Source organism: Amphibalanus amphitrite, unplaced genomic scaffold, assembly GCF_019059575.1.
Source record: "Amphibalanus amphitrite isolate SeventyFive unplaced genomic scaffold, NRLGWU_Aamphi_draft 000221F_arrow, whole genome shotgun sequence".
In the NCBI taxonomy this organism is placed as follows: domain Eukaryota; kingdom Metazoa; phylum Arthropoda; class Thecostraca; order Balanomorpha; family Balanidae; genus Amphibalanus; species Amphibalanus amphitrite.
The window spans coordinates 168,080-181,722 of NW_024881716.1; the positions used below are offsets into that span (position 1 = coordinate 168,080).

At 44.2% G+C, this 13,643-nt stretch overlaps 1 long non-coding RNA gene across 1 annotated transcript; it reads left to right on the forward strand.

Moving 5' to 3' along the window:
- The first annotated feature begins 9,789 nt into the window (after nucleotides 1–9,789).
- On the forward strand, nucleotides 9,790–12,254 carry LOC122385516. Its single transcript, XR_006257208.1, has 2 exons — nucleotides 9,790–11,060; nucleotides 11,825–12,254. It is a non-coding gene; the product is annotated as an uncharacterized LOC122385516 (long non-coding RNA).
- Nucleotides 12,255–13,643: the final 1,389 nt, after the last annotated feature.

Consider the following 13,643-nt stretch of genomic DNA (forward strand, 5'->3'; position numbering starts at 1 on the left):
CCTGAGGGGTGGATGAAAACAACCCCCCCCCCTGCCACTAATAGGGTTAACTCGGTAACGGTGCAAAATACCACCCCAAAGAGGTACATTTTCGGAATCAGCGCATCGAGGAGGCACTGTATACCGATTTTCAGCCAAATCGAAAGACCCCGCCGTTTCCCGTTAAAATGTTAAATGGCCGTTAACTCGTTAACGATGCAAAATACCACCCCAAAGAGGTGCATTTTCGGAATCAGCGCATCAAGGAGGCCCTGTATACCGATTTTCAGCCAAATCGATAGACCCCGCCGTTTCCCGTTAAAATGTTAAATGGCCGTTAACTCGTTAACGGTGCAAAATACCACCCCAAAGAGGTACATTTTCGGAATCAGCGCATCGAGGAGGCACTGTATACCGATTTTCAGCCAAATCGAAAGACCCCGAAAATTTGCTGCTGATATCGATATATGCTGCTGAAATGTTAACGGTTCGTTAACTCGTTACCGGTGCAAAATACCACCCCAAAGAGGCACATTTTCGAAATCAGCGCATCGAGGAGGCCCTGTATACCGATTTTCAGCGAAATCGAAAGACCCCGCCGTTTCCCGTTAAAATGTTATTTGGTCGTTAACTCGTTAACGGTGCAAAATACCACCCTAAAGAGGTACATTTTCGGAATGAGCGCATCAAGGAGGCCCTGTACACCGATTTTCAGCCAAATCGAAAGACCCCGCCGTTTCCCGTTAAAATGTTAAATGGCCGTTAACTCGTTAACGGTGCAAAATACCACCCCAAAGAGGTACATTTTCGGAATCAGCGCATCGAGGAGGCCCCGTATACCGATTTTCAGCCAAATCGATAGACCCCGCCGTTTCCCGTTAAAATGTTAAATGGCCGTTAACTCGTTAACGGTGCAAAATACCACCCCCAAAGAGGTACATTTTCGGAATCAACGCATCGAGGAGGCCCTGTATACCGATTTTCAGCCAAATCGAAAGACCCCGCCGTTTCCCGTAAAAATGTTAAATGGCCGTTAACTCGTTAACGGTGCAAAATACCACCCCAAAGAGGTACATTTTCGGAATCAGCGCATCGAGGAGGCCCTGTATACCGATTTTCAGCCAAATCGAAAGACCCCGCTGTTTCCCGTTAAAATGTTAACTGGCCGTTAACTCGTTAACGGTCCAAAATACCACTCCAAAGAGGTACATTTTCGGAATCAGCGCATCGAGGAGGCCCTGTATACCGATTTTCAGCCAAATCGAAAGACCCCGCCGTTTCCCTAAATGGCCGTTAACTCGTTAACGGTGCAAAATACCACCCCAAAGAGGTACATTTTCGGAATCAGCGCATCGAGGAGGCCCTGTATACCGATTTTCAAATCGAAAGACCCCAAAAATTTGCTGCTGAAATCGATATATGCTGCCGAAATGTTAACGGTTCGTTAACTCGTTAACGGTGCAAAATACCACCCAAAAGAGGCATATTTTCGAAATCAGCGCATCGAGGAGGCCCTGTATACCGATTTTCAGCGAAATCGAAAGACCCCGCCGTTTCCCGTTAAAATGTTATTTGGTCGTTAACTCGTTAACGGTGCAAAATACCACCCTAAAGAGGTACATTTTCGGAATGAGCGCATCGAGGAGGCCCTGTATACCGATTTTCAGCCAAATCAAAAGATCCCGCCGTTTCCCGTTAAAATGTTAAATGGCCGTTAACTCGTTAACGGTGTAAAATACCACCCCAAAGAGGTACATTTTCGGAATCAGCGCATCGAGGAGGCCCTGTATACCGATTTTCAGCCAAATCGATAGACCCCGCCGTTTCCCGTTAAAATGTTAAATGGCCGTTAATTCGTTAACGGTGCAAAATACCACCCCAAAGAGGTGCATTTTCGGAATCAGCGCATCGAGGAGGCACTGTATACCGATTTTCAGCCAAATCGAAAGACCCCGCCGTTTCCCGTTAAAATGTTAAATGGCCGTTAACTCGTTAACGGTGCAAAATACCACCCCAAAGAGGTACATTTTCGGAATCAGCGCATCGAGGAGGCCCTGTATACCGATTTTCAGCCAAATCGAAAGACCCCGCTGTTTCCCGTTAAAATGTTAACTGGCCGTTAACTCGTTAACGGTGCAAAATACCACCCCAAAGAGGTACATTTTCGGAATCAGCGCATCGAGGAGGCCCTGTATACCGATTTTCAGCCAAATCGAAAGACCCCGCCGTTTCCCGTTAAAATGTTAAAGGAAATAGTTCACTTTTAACATGGGGTTTTGAGCTGGAATAGCAGTTTCGTAGCTTGAGCTGAGACTAGCACAAATCAGGAGCTTTTACGGCTCAACGATCACCCTAGACGAAGAAATTCCATTTCTCGTTCCGAAAAGAGTGCCTTGTAGAGGAATGCGTGCCTTGCACAGGAATGCAGCCACGTCATCGTCAGCCAATCAGCGTGCTGCTTACAGCCAATGCAGTATTCGTAGGTTTGAGCTACGCAATATGATTGGTCAATGCGTAATAAGCTTCCGCGTCAAACATTATTTTACATAGAATATAGTTCGCCCTATATTAAAATAAAGAAAATAATTGTTTTTACAAAAAGGTTTTATTTTATTTCATGATTATTTTGAGCATAAAAAATCATAAATCAATAGCAAAATACTGATTTCAGGAAAGTGGACTGTTTCCTTTAAATGGCCGTTAACTCGTTAACGGTGCAAAATACCACCCCAAAGAGGTACATTTTCGGAATCAGCGCATCGAGGAGGCCCTGTATACCGATTTTCAGCCAAATCGAAAGACCCCGAAATATGCTGCTGTGAGGCTGATATTCGTTGCTGCTGAATTGATAGACGTAAATCTCATTTATAAACAATTCACATTTGTATTACGTGCGGCGGCCAGGCTCAGAAGCATATTTACGTCTGGACAACGAGTTGCGGGGAAAAGTGCTGATTTTGTCGCAGTTTTAGGAGCCGGTGATTAGGCTGGATTTTTAGGTTACTTTTTCGTTCCGGTTCCTGTATTTCATAGTGTTTAGCTTTTTAATATTTTAGTTCTCTCAGAAAAATATTACTTGCCTAATAGATTTGGTTTAATTGTCTCATTTTTATAAGCCGACCGCTAGAGTCATAAAACAATACATCAGCACTACAATTATTGTAAACAAACAAATGGCGCACCGCTTGGCTCTGTTCCAAAAGGCCTTTTTCAAGTTCATCTGGTGTTTTCGTACTCGTGTACGTCGTTTTGTTGGAAGTTTCGGATCCCTTGTGATTGAATTATATCATATTAAAGAAACATGTTGACTGAAAACAATTCCAAGTATCCAGGAGGCTAAGGCTCCAGAGTCCTGACTCCTGAGCCCTGAGCAATATCAAGTTGAATTTAGGAAATGTTGGTTGATAAACGCAAGTTGGTCTGGCTCACTTATCAGCAAGAAAAAGTAAAATTAAAAGATTGGTTAAAAACAAGCTATACTATTGCAGGAGATCAATACTGATGAGCACGCTGAGCAATATCAAGCCAGAAAATGCTGGCTGATGAACGCATATTGATGCATTGGTGTGAATATTGAATTATAACATACAACAGCAAGATTAATTTGTGTTAACTATCAAGTGAAAAAATCTAGAATGAATGAACTCGGGCAGCTTTACTTTGCAGAATGGTAATGTCGTAATGTGCATTACTCAGTGTCTGGCAAATGAAACACACAATCATTCCATTGCTACTGGAGGAGACAGCTTGCCGCTTGGATCACTAAATCAGCTTAATGTTTGATTTGATGTTCATCATTACTTTGCATTTCTTGAAAAAAAGGATTTAAGAAGAATTGTCAAAGTGACAAATACAATCCATGCAACGATGTGATTGTATGATGTGTTCATAGTCATGAGTGATTATTGGTCCAATATACAATAGCAAAGCTGTCAGCATTTCTTTCTGTGGATGGCCAGAAATGACTCAGAACTTAGAAGTATTAGTTTTTTTTACAGGGCTGGGATAAAAAGTACTGAGGGTAATCTTCCAGCAAGGAACTTTATAGTTTATTTTGACTTGGTATGAGATGTAGGCACAAGTAGGTAGGTACTTAGTCATATAGCTAGTAGTTGTGTAGAAATAGTATGCAGTGCTCTAGCGAGGAACATCTTGATATATGTAGTTAGGATTTTGTTTTGTTAGGATTTTGTTAGGATTGTTTCATGTGGCTTGAGAATGAACTGTTGTTCGAAAATTTGCCAAACAATAGAATATTTACTTTTTATTGAATTTCCAATTAATTATCGAGGAAAAGGTCATTTAAAATCCTAACTACATATAGTAGTTGTGTAGGTTAGTTGGGTGCTCTTAGATTAGGTTGTTAGTTTTTAAATTGCCTAGTGTCCATAAAAATGTGACCTGAGGGCTGAGCATACCTGACTAACCTGACCTAACCTCAATCATCATTCATCACACATATTTGCAACCTACCCAAGACCTGCATAGCAGTAGTATTCAGTTATAGGTAGGTACTTACTCACCCTAGCTCCATCTCATCTGCTAACCTTCAACTTGCCAACAGTTAGCTCACCTTGCCAAGCCGCATCCAACTATCCAGGGAAACAGTCGAATGAGGAACTGGCTCATTGGGTGGCATGGTGAGAGTCTGTGCATTTAAAGTGTCTCTTCTCTGAAGCTGCTCAGCACAACAGTGTATGCCATATGTTAGATGCTCAGAAAAATGTGGGAAATGATAACTAGGCTACTTTAGTGCTTTGTTCATGCTCAAGACATCAACAAGTACAAATCCTGTGGGGTAAAGCTATGAGCTGGGTGAGTAATGAGTATGTCAGGTGAGTGTGCTGTTGGACTGTAGTAAATATACAAACAAACACAGGGTCACAGATATATTCAATCTCCCACAAAAACATACAACAAAAACGCCCATAGCCTCACTCCGAGCACACAACAAATAGCTAAGCCTTGCAGTCACAAAAACGCTTTGATTTACAGGATAGGTATACAATATATCCTCTGTCCTTGGGGATCTTCCTGCCAAGTTGAAGTAAGATGACTGAACTTCAGGATTGATCAACCTTTTCTTCTTAGCCACAGCTTATATACGAGAAAGACTAAATGCTTGGTTGATTAACTGCCTTGAAAATTTTATGATCCATCTTCAATTCTGACATGAAGGCACAAAGAAAATAGTTCCCTTTCCTCTTGGAATACACAAAACAAAATATGTAATATTTAATAACTTCTTAGTGGATGGACAAGAGCAATTATCATAGCTTCCCCTCAAGTTAACCTCTGGCACTGATGAACTACACTGACACCTCTGATCCAAGATAAACTTGAAATGTGTAAATCTGTCTAGTCAATCATGCAACGGATTGGGATGGAACTTGAGGTCAATATATTTTGCGATATACAACGTTACTTTGGGACGACGGTGAAAACAGAGGGCTGTTCACGGACCCTGTGTGCGGTCGGACCGCACACAGCCTCCAAGCTACGCCCACTGCGTCCCTACGTCAGCCTTGCGTCACCGCACACAGCGACCGCTGTGGCCGGTCGGGACTGGCCACAGCGGACCGTCCACCGCACGCAGCCGTGACGTCAGAGCCGCCTACCCATCCCCTACCCCCACGCCTGCTGGACGTACCGCACACACCGCACGCAGCAGTGTGCGGTGCCCGTGAACACCCCTCAGGGCGCCTGGGGCGATTTGATCAAGGTTCGTGAAATTCACACGTGACGTTTAGCCTGTAGAAAGCCCACAGAGGGGGAGAAGCTCCAAATGTCACGTGACTAATATGCCCTCCGGCGCCCTGTTTTCACCGGCGTCCTTACTTTGGAACCTTTTTGCATGTTTGCTTCATATTTTGTAACAAACGCGCAAGAACTGCAATATTACAGCACTATATGCTTCTGGACAAAATGCAATGGTAGTGAAAACTTAGCGCTGATGGTATTCATTCTTGGCCAAACGTAATCACAAAATGTTTTGTAGTAACTATTAAATTCCAGCCAAAAACAGTGCACGGGTTCAAAAAGAATCATTCCAATGGCGGTCCATTCTTGCGGTCCTGAAATCGCCACTATTTCCGGCCTCTCCAACGCAACTCGTTGTCCAGACGTAAATATGCGGCTCAGAAACCACCATTTATCCTGGTCGCAACCCCAGCAGCTTTACGTCCATCAATTGAGCAGCAGTTTGATATTCGCGAATATCAAACTAAAAATTCGATATTCGGACGGGGAACGCAATAACTCAAGAACCAGTGAACCGATTTTGATGAAAAGACCCTCATTCGATTCCTCGTTCCTCATTGCAGGTTGACAGCGATTTTCAGGTCACTAGGTCATGACCTTCAAGGTCAAGGTCAAGGTCAAAGGACGGGGAACGCTCTACAGCCTAAAGTTACCGTCCGATTGGCTTGTAAATGGTCTCAATCGATTCCCTGACCCCGATTCCAGGTTGACAGCGATTTCCAGGTCACTAGGTCATGACCTTCAAGGTCAAGGTCAAGGTCAAAGGACGGGGAACGCTCTACAGCCTAAAGTTACCGTCCGATTGGCTTGTAAATGGTCTCAATCGATTCCTTGACCCCGATTCCAGGTTGACAGCGATTTCCAGGTCACTAGGTCATGACCTTCAAGGTCAAGGTCAAGGTCAAAGGACGGGGAACGCTCTACAGCCTAAAGTTACCGTCCGATTGGCTTGTAAATGGTCTTAATCGATTCCTTGACCCCGATCTCAGGTTGACAGCGATTTTCAGGTCACTAGGTCATGACCTTCAAGGTCAAGGTCAAGGTCAAAGGACGGGGAACGCTCTACAGCCTAAAGTTACCGTCCGATTGGCTTGTAAATGGTCTCAATCGATTCCCTGACCCCGATTCCAGGTTGACAGCGATTTCCAGGTCACTAGGTCATGACCTTCAAGGTCAGGGTCAAGGTCAAAGGACGGGGAACGCTCTACAGCCTAAAGTTACCGTCCGATTGGCTTGTAAATGGTCTCAATCGATTCCTTGACCCCGATTCCAGGTTGACAGCGATTTCCAGGTCACTAGGTCATGACCTTCAAGGTCAAGGTCAAGGTCAAAGGACGGGGAACGCTCTACAGCCTAAAGTTACCGTCCGATTGGCTTGTAAATGGTCTCAATCGATTCCTTGACCCCGATTCCAGGTTGACAGCGATTATCAGGTCACTAGGTCATGACCTTCAAGGTCAAGGTCAAGGTCAAAGGACGGGGAACGCTCTAGAGCCTAAAGTTACCGTCCGATTGGCTTGTAAATGGTCTCAATCGATTCCCTGACCCCGATTCCAGGTTGACAGCGATTTCCAGGTCACTAGGTCATGACCTTCAAGGTCAAGGTCAAGGTCAAAGGACGGGGAACGCTCTACAGCCTAAAGTTACCGTCCGATTGGCTTTTAAATGGTCTCAATCGATTCCTTGACCCCGATTCCAGGTTGACAGCGATTTCCAGGTCACTAGGTCATGACCTTCAGAGTCAAGGTCAAGGTCAAAGGACGGGGAACGCTCTACAGCCTAAAGTTACCGTCCGATTGGCTTGTAAATGGTCTCAATCGATTCCTTGACCCCGATTCCAGGTTGACAGCGATTTTCAGGTCACTAGGTCATGACCTTCAAGGTCAAGGTCAAGGTCAAAGGACGGGGAACGCTCTACAGCCTAAAGTTACCGTCCGATTGGCTTGTAAATGGTCTCAATCGATTCCTTGACCCCGATCCCAGGTTGACAGCGATTTCCAGGTCACTAGGTCATGACCTTCAAGGTCAAGGTCAAGGTCAAAGGACGGGGAACGCTCTACAGCCTAAAGTTACCGTCCGATTGGCTTGTAAATGGTCTCAATCGATTCCTTGACCCCGATTCCAGGTTGACAGCGATTTCCAGGTCACTAGGTCATGACCTTCAAGGTCAAGGTCAAGGTCAAATGACGGGGAACGCTCTACAGCCTAAAGTTACCGTCCGATTGGCTTGTAAATGGTCTCAATCGATTCCTTGACCCCGATTCCAGGTTGACAGCGATTTCCAGGTCACTAGGTCATGACCTTCAAGGTCAAGGTCAAGGTTCGCGAATATCAAACTAAAAATTCGATATTCGGACGGGGAACGCAATAACTCAAGAACCAGTGAACCGATTTTGATGAAAAGGCCCTTATTCGATTCCTCGTTCCTTATTGCAGGTTGACAGCGATTTCCAGGTCACTAGGTCATGACCTTCAAGGTCAAGGTCAAGGTCAAAGGACGGGGAACGCTCTACAGCCTAAAGTTACCGTCCGATTAGCTTGTAAGTGGTCTCAATCGATTCCTTGACCCCGATTCAAGGTTGACAGCGATTTCCAGGTCACTAGGTCATGACCTTCAAGGTCAAGGTCAAGGTCAAAGACCATTTACAAGCCAATCGGACGGTAACTTTACGCTGTAGAGCGTTCCCCGTCCTTTGACCTTGACCTTGACCTTGAAGGTCATGACCTAGTGACCTGGAAATCGCTGTCAACCTGGAATCGGGGTCGAGGAATCGATTGAGACCATTTACAATCCAATCGGACGGTAACTTTAGGCTGTAGAGCGTTCCCCGTCCTTTGACCTTGACCTTGACCTTGAAGGTCATGACCTAGTGACCTGAAAATCGCTGTCAACCTGGGATCGGGGTCAAGGAATCGATTGAGACCATTTACAAGCGAATCGGACGGTAACTTTAGGCTGTAGAGCGTTCCCCGTCCTTTGACCTTGACCTTGACCTTGAAGGTCATGACCTAGTGACCTGGAAATCGCTGTCAACCTGGAATCGGGGTCAAGGAATCGATTGAGACCATTTACAAGCCAATCGGACGGTAACTTTAGGCTGTAGAGCGTTCCCCGTCCTTTGACCTTGACCTTGACCTTGAAGGTCATGACCTAGTGACCTGGAAATCGCTGTCAACCTGGAATCGGGGTCAGGGAATCGATTGAGACCATTTACAAGCCAATCGGACGGTAACTTTAGGCTGTAGAGCGTTCCCCGTCCTTTGACCTTGACCTTGACCTTGAAGGTCATGACCTAGTGACCTGAAAATCGCTGTCAACCTGCAATGAGGAACGAGGAATCGAATGAGGGTCTTTTCATCAAAATCGGTTCACTGGTTCTTGAGTTATTGCGTTCCCCGTCCGAATATCGAATTTTTAGTTTGATATTCGCGAATATCAAACTGCTGCTCAATTGATGGACGTAGCAGCTTTATAGTGTTCAAGAAATTTCTTCCCTTTACTTGCAGGGTGGGACCAGCGTAGTCCCTATCTCTTAACACTAACAGACTCTGATGACGTCATCAAGCCCATTGACTGCGCGTTATAAAATAAAAGTCTTATATTTCAAAAACGGGTGAAAGGGACCCTCCCACCTTCAAAAAAGTTAATGAATTGGCATGAAAATGATGTCCCTTGGTTCAGAAAGAGCGAAAACGAATATCTACCAAATTTCACCGAAAAATATTCACTGGTTTTCAAGATATTAGGCTTTTACTTTTGTTTACTTTTTGGGATCTCCCCTGTTACTAGCGACTTTATTTGGAAGCAATAATTTGGCAGCCTTAAAGTGCGGCAGACGTTGCGCGCAAAGCAGCCTATACCACCACGTGTTAACGATGGTTTTAGTCTAAGATTTAAAAATCGTTAGATCTCCGCTGACGTCACAAATTCTAAGGGGGCATTCCAATGCATTAGCCCCTTAGAATCTGAAAACTGCAAGTTTGAAATTCCATATCTTCGAATTAAAGCATTTTTCGATGTTGCGAGCGCCCAAACCGGTATTTCAGTTGGGCAAACTACGGGGAGGTAATCAAGAACTTGATTAATCAAGTTCATGATTATGACGTCACGAAAACGGGGCGTGGCATGACCATATAAGGAGTTGTAATCAAGATTTTGATTACTTTTCGTGCACCGAACTATTCAAGTGTTTCGTTTCGATTGTTATAATGTCCATTTCGACACGATTTTTTACCAGGTGAAACGCAATATTCTATTCTCCCGAAATGATATGGACCGGTAGCAGTGGGATATGGACTTTAGCTCATATGGCGAAAGATAAACTGCTAGCCTAACTTTTTCAGAAAAGTGATATTTTTTAAAGCCCTTTTTAGGCGGATATTATTCTTTTATCCACATTTTTACGTTTCCAATTTAAAAATAAATAATTGAACATTCATTTTACACACGTCTTAAATTGGTCGTAATAAACATTTCTTCCAAAAGGCGCCGACGCCTGTTTGCACGCCGCCATTTGCCGTGTTGTCGGTGTGTGGGTGAGGCTGGAAATTAGCGCCGAATTATTGGTAATTTGGTTCTTATAGGTAAAATTAGCATTTTTTTAAATAATTTAGATCATGTTTGTATATTTGAATAGCCTCAACGTTCATGTGCGTCGGTATAAATGTTGAAATATCGCGATAGAATTTATGATGATTTTGTAGGCTATCATGGCGCATGCTTTCCGCGGTATAATATTTTAATTATTTACAAAATGTATTGCTATTTACAAGGTTATAGTTTATCTTAAAGTAAATAATAGGCATAGTTTGTTGTTTGGGGCAATTGTTGATTAGGGAGGCACATTGAACTGCCCACAGTAGCTAGAAATGTTGTGGCCTGGCAGGTTGTGCAAAAGTTTGTAGTGTGGCCATATTATTTATTCTTGTCAATTATCTGTGCAAGCAGGTACCAATAGGATATATCTTTTAGTTTTCAATAAAAAGTTAAACTTCGGCTTATGCTAGGTTATTCATACTTGCATTCTAAGTGGCTTTGTCATGGATTCATAGAACAATAATAGAAGTGGTGACTGCAAATGTGTCTGTTTTTCCACAGCTCATCAAAGCACCACCTCCTCGCTGTAGCGGTGGGCGTCACCACAGTATTGTTCAGGAAGCTTGTGATAATGGTACCTACGGTCCTACCTTGAGGAATTTTCAATCAAAAAATGATATGATTAACTTCTTTGGAATTAAGCGGACTAACTGCAGCTACATTTGTATTATGTGCAGCGCTCATGCAAGACAGCAGGCCAGGATGCAGGGACACACAGCTGCAGGTATGTATAAATTGCTTTTGCAATAGATGGTTGTAGTGTTTTGTTTTGTCGCTGGTGCGTCACATTCAGTTTGGTGTGTCACGTTGAGTTTGGTGCGTCACGTTCAGACACTACAATGATCCAGTCCAGTGTACATGTTGCACACTCGAGCTGGGCATGCTGAAAATAATTCGCTGGAGCTCCTTCAGTGTGATCTCATGAAGTTGCCTGGCACAACTTTGCGAGCTCACATGACTCATCCCCAGTTTTGTCCTGACACAGGCCAATCTAATCCTTTTTCAAGATACAGGCATTGTCTATTCTAATGTTTTCAAAACAATTCATTCTAATCTAAATGCAGAAACTTCTTTACTGATACATGTGTAATTTGTACCTACATTTTCCAGACTGCTGAGTCTGAGGCATTATACATTATTTTCACATCATGTGCCGAAATGTAGCATCAGTGCCCTGCGCCAACACATCAGGTCCATGTCTTGTCTTGTTTGTCTTGTTACATCTGTCTACCTCTCCTCCATCATTTCTTCCTTCCATCTTTCCTTGCTTCCTTCCTCACTCCCTCCTTCCCCTCCCCTCCCCTCCCCCTTCCCCTCCCCCCTCCCCTCCCCTCCTCCCTCCCCTCCCCTCCTCTCCTCTCCTCTCCTCTCTCTCTCCTCTCTCTCTCCCTCCTTTACTCTTTCCCTCCTTCTCTCCTATTCTTTCTCCTCCATTTTCTCCCACGCAATGTTAAGTGTACCTATAATTTGGTTATGAACATTTTGCAGGGGACCAGCTGGGAGAACCTGCAGCGCATTCTCCAAGAGACGACGGAAGCCAACGGAGGCCCGCAAAACTTTCCATCCCATAATCGTGAATGGAGAGCTGGGCGGGGAAGACGCGGTATTCGTCGAGGCCCAGGAGGTGGTATCGGCGCCACCAGACCAAGCATTCCTGCTGTGGCAGGCCGCCTTTTGGATTTTTAACATCAAAACTCCTAAAAACATGGTCAATCTGAATTGGTTTCTGAGAACCAAAGTGTTTGGTGGAGTGAAGGCCGATGTGCCGCCATCAGCGGCGGCCATCGCGACCGTGAAGCAAGTGGAGTGAGATCCCCGTAGAGCATGCCGCGGCGGGGTGTCGGAAGCTTTTGCCAATTCTTTGAGCCTTCCATCGGCGCGGACTATAAATACACATTTCAATACACATTTCTTGAAATATATCTTTGATCTGTGCTTGGTTACACGGGCTTAGGGTTGTAACGCTATTCGTCCAATATATGTGGTCGTATGCAGATTATCATTTGAGCTGACTTATGGTCAGGCCGCTTATCGCGGACAGCGGTGTTCTTGCTCGGGGTGGTCTTTTTCAGATCCGTGTTCGGCAATGTGAGCGAGCAAGCGCGAGAAGAGGTGTGCTCGTGCACAAGTCCACATGTGTGTGCCACATCCCTATTCCCTAACTTGTCTAAAGCTTACAGCTATTAAGTCTCTAGCCACCCACCAAAACTGAAAAACAATCGGTGACGCCGTTCCGGAGATACAGAAATGATGTGCGCGTGTGCAAACATATCCTATCCCCGATTTGTCCAAAACTTATAGCTAATAGGCTTCTAGCCACACAAAAATTTGAACAGGCTCGGTCAAGTCATTCATGAGAAACATTAACTGCAACATAAATTCCATCCCACCAAAACTGATTGATTTTGTCAATAATATACACGATTATCATTGTATCTTTTAATTAGTTGCATTGTTCAACGCTCGCCAGTAGCACGATCAGCGCGATCAAAATCGTGATTAGCCAGCTGAATGCGAAATCAAGATCATGATTAGCCAGCTGGCTGCATAATCAAGAAGTTGATCATCGGACTCCCGGGACGACGCCTCGTAATCAAGTTGTTGATTACGTTTTGGTTGCAATCTACCGCCTCACGATTTTCAACTTGAATCATTCAAACATTACACTTGTAGAGTGACTTCTTCTCTATCGGTCTTACAATTTTCGTGCATCTCCGTAGACCCTGAATCGAGATTCAGCCGTTTTCGTGACGGGCTGCAGACATGACCAAATATGGGCATAAAATAATCATGAACTTGATTAATCAAGTTCTTGATTACCTCCCCGTAGTTTGCCCAACTGATTTGCAGGCCATGGCCACCAATTTGGCTATCTCAACTCAAAACTAATGTTAAGGTGGGAGGGTCCCTTGAATATTTTTCGGTGAAATTTGGTAGATGTTCATTTTCGCTCTTTCTGATTCACGGTACATCACTTTTATGCCAATTCATTAACTTTTTTAAGGTGGGAGGGTCCCTTTAAGGTGGGATGGTCACTTTAAATTGCAAATAATAAAACATTTTTTATCTCGTTTCTGTCCCAATTATTGATGTTTATTCCTGAAATTCAATAGGCTGTTTGTTGGCTGTTCGAGTTATGAGAGTGTGTATCAAGGGCCAATCAAGTCAGCCTAAAGCAGTGCTGAGTGGTGTCCCACAGGGATCTGTTCTTGGACCCATCCTTTTTCTTATTTATATTAACAGCATTGCATCCCAGCTAAAGAGCAACTACAAACTGTTTGCCGACGATTTAAAAATCTATTCTTGT